The sequence below is a fragment of the Bison bison genome, unplaced genomic scaffold, assembly GCF_000754665.1.
Source record: "Bison bison bison isolate TAMUID 2011002044 unplaced genomic scaffold, Bison_UMD1.0 scf7180017864057, whole genome shotgun sequence".
NCBI lineage: Eukaryota > Metazoa > Chordata > Mammalia > Artiodactyla > Bovidae > Bison > Bison bison.
The window spans coordinates 1,432,369-1,438,436 of NW_011494629.1; positions in this window are offsets into that span (position 1 = coordinate 1,432,369).

The following is a 6,068-nucleotide window of genomic DNA, read 5'->3' on the forward strand; positions in this document are numbered from 1 at the left end:
TGTTAAAGAGGCCTTTCAAATTTGAAAGCTCATCAAAATAACCCACTCGTCTTTGAAACATAAACGCACTTGGAATTTGGTTTCTATGAAATTATTTAAGAAATGGCTGTGTGACTATTTCTGAAACAACATAAAAGAGGAAATACGGACAGTCGGTAAACTCTTTAGATGTTAAAGTGTCTTTTTTCCCCTCTTTAACCAGACTCTGATTGCGAGAAAATAAACTTTCAAATATAAACATTCTTGAAATCAGAAAACTGTACACATGAGCTGCTGAAAACTGGGTTTAAACCCAATTTTCCACCCTCTTTTTGAACTCCTGACCACTGAAGATGCAAAGGGAGTGAAGCTGTTGGACATGGTGTGCAGATAGCCACGCAGCCGCCCACGAACCCCCCGGAACACACTCGCGTGTTCTTAATGGTAGGTTATTTGGGGGTAATTTTCCATTCATTTAATAAATATTTACTGACGAGCCTATTTAGTGTCACTTATGCCTCTGAAGGTACAAGTTAAATATTAATAAAATGCTCCAGGTGTAATTATATCTTTGGCATGAAAACCATCACTACCAATGAAAGATAAAAGGTGACATTCTAGAAGCTTAGAAAAATGGGATACTGAAACAACAAAGTTGATAATTAACATAAATTTTATTTCTAAGTATTCAGAACTCATCTAATTTCCCATATCATCTTGGGGAACAAGGGCTGTCTGCAGTAGCAGTTTCGCAGGCGAGTGGATGCCAGCGCCACACAACCTAATTTAAAATAATCAAGTCCAGATGCCATCGCCAAAAAAGAGGTTTGCACCATTCACTGCTGTGACCTGGATCATATTTCAAAAGTGTCAAATCAAAGCTGTCCCACCAAAGCCTGATTTCTTAATGAATTCCTTATGTGTTTCATCTCTTGAATACAAAAAATAGGGTATCCATTGGGGAGTAAAATTCAAATTTACAAAAACAAAACCTGTGGGTGTGATCCACTGTGAAGCACACCCCTCACAGATGATCCCCTCACTGTAGAGCTATTTACTGCTTCATTAAGATGCTTTTATTTTAAAAGCCACATCTGAGAGGCATCATAATATTCACAGAGAAAAGGGACTATAAGCTGAAGGGAATCTCATTTAAATCTCAAAATTAATGTCTTTAAAAAATGCAGACATTCTGTCATGTCAATCCAGTGTTATTAACAGCAATTTTTTAAAAAATTTTAACATTTCTGTATCTTAAATACTTGACCTTTTTCTTGAAGAAAGATTCAAGCTAAGAGGGTGTTTTTGAGTCCTTACTATGTTAAGCTGTCTGAATACTGAAGAGTAAGTTTTCTTCCTTTTGGAAAAGAGAAAACAATAATTGCTCCTTGAGGTGAAAATATATATATATATATATACACACACACACACACACACACACACACACACACACACATATATATATATATATATATATAGTAGTGTCATCAGCTTTTAGAAAATAGCAGTCTCCTACCTCAGGCTACCAGTTCATTATGGTCTTTTCTCAGAAAGATGAAGCCTAAAAGCCTTGAGAAGTACTTGTCCAAAAATTCAGGGAAATGGGGCTCTGGCTTATATATGCCTCTAGGACATTGATATTAAAGTATGAAAACTCCATTTATTCATTCATTCAACCAATAATGATTACAGAATGCCCACTCTATACCAAGGCCCAGCAGTAGCTCCTGTAGCCATGCAATTTAAGTGGTTCATTCTGCTTTCCATGTGCAAAATCTTTAATAGCATTTTCAGTTCCAGAACAAGAAAGTGTAGGCTCACTTATCCCTCATCCACCTCACTGTCAAACTAAATAGCCTGGAAATAATCCAACAGTCAAGAATAAAGGATTCTGAAAGCTGGAAAGAAGAGGTTGACTAGTTAGAGACCTCAGGACTGATGATGTGGTGAGTTCCTTTATCTCTCATATGCCTCATATGGGGCCAGAGAGACCTGAAACCTGGGGACACTAATGTACATAGACATACAAACAAACAAAGGCACTGGCCAAAGAATCAGAAAGGAGAAACCCAACAGAGCCAAAATGGGGTGGGGGGTGCTAACTCCTACTTCACAAGGGGCACGTCAGAGGTCTCCAATTGCCCTCAGAGCCACACTGGAACCCCTTCTCCACTCCCTCCTCTGGGTACTGGTGAGTAGACTGATCCACTGCAGGCAGCATCAGCACAGCCTAGCATGGCTCTGCCCTCCACCCAATGGCATGAGAAGATCCAGGCCCAGTGGCTTCAGTCTCTCTACCTCCCTTGGCTGAAGGTGGCCTTTCACCTCTGCACGCCCCAGGAAAGCAACTTCCACTCCTTCAGGCAGCACCTGTAGGGACTGAGCGAGAGCCACATAAATGCCAAAAGAATGAAGCAGACGAGAATAGAATGCCAAGGGCTCTGAAAACTAAATGGTCACTGGACTATAGCCTATGAAAATAGGCTAGAACCTAGATATTAAACTTAGAAAGGGTGAATGTCTAATAAAATAGATTTAAAGAGCACTTAAAAGTCTCCTAATATAATAACCACAATGTCTAGGACACAATAAAATTTCACTCATCACACTGAGAACCAGGAAACCAACACTTTTAATGAGGAAAAAAAAACTCCAATACTGAGATGAGAAAAAATGCCAATAATGAAATATTTGACAAGGATTTTAAAAGTTGTAATAAGAATGCTTCAATAAACAAATACGAATTCTCTTAAAACAAATGAAAAAATAGAAAATCTCAGTAAAAAATAGAAACTACAAAAGACAGCCATATGAAAATTACAGAACTGAAAAATATAATAGCCAATAAAAAAAAAAAAGCCTCAAAGGGTAAGCTCAATAGGAGAGTAGAGATGACAGTGGCTAGAATCTGTGGACCTGAAGGGAGGTCAGTTGAGTTCATGCAGTATTAATGAAACAAAAAAGAGACTGAAAAAAATGAACAGTGCCTCAGGGATCTGTGAAACAGATATGGAACTAAATATATAATGAAAAACTAGAGACAAAAAAATTAATTAAAAAAATCTTAAAAACAATCAGAGAGGAATGATGTATTGACTCTACAGGAAGACTGAATTAATGACTCTCGATTTCTGAAACCATCAAGCCAGAACTTAGTAGCACAACACTTTGCAAGAGATAAAAGGAAAAAACTAAATGAATTCTATATCTGGAAGTTCATACTATTTGATAGAACTATGAGAGAGAAAATCAACAGGAACACAGAAGACCATCAGCGTAGTGGATCTAACTGACACTTATAGAACACTGCACCCAACAATAGCAGAATGCTCATTCTATTCAAGTGTTCATGGAACATTCATCATGACAACCATGTCCTTCCTAGGTCATACAACAAACCATAATGAATTTAAAAGAATTGAAATCATACAGAGTATGTTTTCTGTCCACAAGAAAATCAATAAAAAGTCAACAACTGAAAGACAACAGAGAAATTTCCAAATACTTGGAAATTAATACACTTTTAAATAATCCGTGGGGTCAAACAGGAAGTTGCAAAAGAAAATTTAAAAATAAAATTAAAAATTGTATAAATGAAATGAAAATACAATATATCAAAGTTTGTACGGTTTATCTAAAGAAGGGCTGAGAGGGGAGATTTATAGCACTAAATCTTTACATTAGAAAAAAGATAATATATCAATAATCTGAATTTCTAGCTCAAGAGACTGGAAAAAGAAAAGAAAACAACAACAAAAAGAAAACAGAAAGAACAAAACAAACAAAAAGCAGAAGTCAATGAAAATAAAAGCAAGAGAGAAAATTAATGAAACAAAAACTCATTTGTCAAAAAAATCAATAAAATTGGCAAACTTATTGACAAAGATATAAAAAGAGATTATACAAATCACCAATGTCAACATGAAAGAAGGGTATCACAGTGGATCTTTCAGGCATTAAAATGATAATGAATAAATACTACAAACAACTCAATCCTCATAAATTTGACAGCTTAGAAGACCAATTCCTTGAAAACCACATCCTAGTAAAACTAAGCAAGATAAAATAGATATATGAATAGTCTTATAACCATTAAAGAAATAGAATTTGTAATACAGTTTCCTGAGAAAGAAATCCCCGGGTTTCAGGTATTTTCAAATAGAGAATTTCTCCAAACATTTAAGGAATTAATAACCAATTTTTATAAACTCTCTCTAGTAAAGAGAAGAGGAGGGAACACTTTCCAACTCATTTTGGAGTAAAGGCAAATATGCCCACTACCACTGCCACCATTTAGTCTTGTTTTGGAGATCCTGGACAATGCTATAACAAAAGAAAAAGAAATAAAAAGTATAATCTACTTGAAAAAACAAAAGAACCAACAAATGATTCAGCAAGTTTTCCAGATACACTTACAAAAATCAATGCTTTCTCTACACCAGCAATAACTGACTAGAAAGATAACAAAAGTAAAATACAAATTACAATAACCAAAAGTAAAAAATATCTAGAAATTATCCAAGACACCAAAAATGCCTCAATGGGAAAACTTAAAAACTCAAAGGAGATTGAAGATCTGAATAAATACAGACACATCCCTTTCTCTTAGAACAATTCAATACTGTAAGATATTGATTCCTAAATTAATCTATGAATGAAATGCAATATCAGACAATTCCACTTGGATAGTTTGAGGAACTCAACTAAATTTACTTAAAAACATACATGAAGGAATAAAAACCTATGAATGGTGAATTCAATTTCAGAGAAAACAAAGGGTGAATGTATCCTGTCAAATAATAAAGGTAGGTTAAAAGACTATAATTTAATAAAGACAGTGAAATTGGCATGAAAACAGCAAAGGAACATAGTAACTTAAAGACTGACACTTGCTTGTATTAGACTTAATATAAGATAAAGTATAAAAATAAATTTAAGGGGGAAACAAGAGATTGCTTAGTGAATGATTTTGGAAGACAATCTCACCATATGAAGAAGAATAAAAATGAAACTGGACTTCTACCTAATCCTGATACAGGGTTAGCCTTCAGATGGATTAAAGACCTAAATATGAAAAATAAAGAACTGAAATCAGTGGGGAGCTAAGAGTGTTGAAAAGTCCTTAACTAAACTTCAAAAGCACAAACTGTAAGGGAAAAAGAAATCAATAGCTTTCATTACAACAAATGCAGGCAGCTAAGATATAGATGACAGTAATGCAACTGCATGAAATTGTAAGGGCTTATTACTTGGCATAAACTAAGAACTCCTAGAAGAATAAACAAGTGGAAGGTAGTAATTCAAATAAAGAAATGAGGAAAAGATATGTAGAGAATATTTTCAAAATAGGAGATCTTAATGAAGGCTGATGAATGAGGAAATGGGGCATAACAATATATAGACTAATACTTGGTTCTCTAGGAGAAATAAAGAGGAAAAGGTTTAAGTGGACTGCCTCTTGAGAGTGTGGCTGAAGGTGGGAACAGCTGGGGTGGAAATCCTTCAATATAATTTGATTTTTAAGTTTTAAAAGAAAAAGAACTAATGTAAAATAGCCTCATCCATATTTTTCAAAAAGTTAAAGGAAATGTCTCACTTAGAGTAATCTAGTCAGTAATAATTACACTGAAAATGCTGCATAAGAACAAAAATTTTTAAATAATTTCAAAAATGATGGCAACATACTGTTTATAAAATAGAAGGATTTAACTAGGTAAGGATAAGTGTTTGACAAATAAAAAGCAGGTCTAACAAATCTTATATAGCAATTAAATATATCATGTTTTAAAGATATTTTTGGCATATTACAAGAACACAAAAATACATTGAGCAGAGAAAATTAAGATTGCAAATGGAATAGGTATGACATGCAAAAGTTAGAGTGTATAAAAATCAGTTCAGTTCAGTCGCTCAGTCGTGTCCAACTCTTTGTGACCCCATGGACTGCAGCATGCCAGGCCTCCCTGTCCATCACCAACTCCCAGAGCTTGCTCAAACTCGTGTCCATCAAGTCGGTGATGCCATCCAACCATCTCATTCTCTGTCATCCCCTTCTCCTCCTGCCTTCAATCCCTCCCAGCATCAGGGTC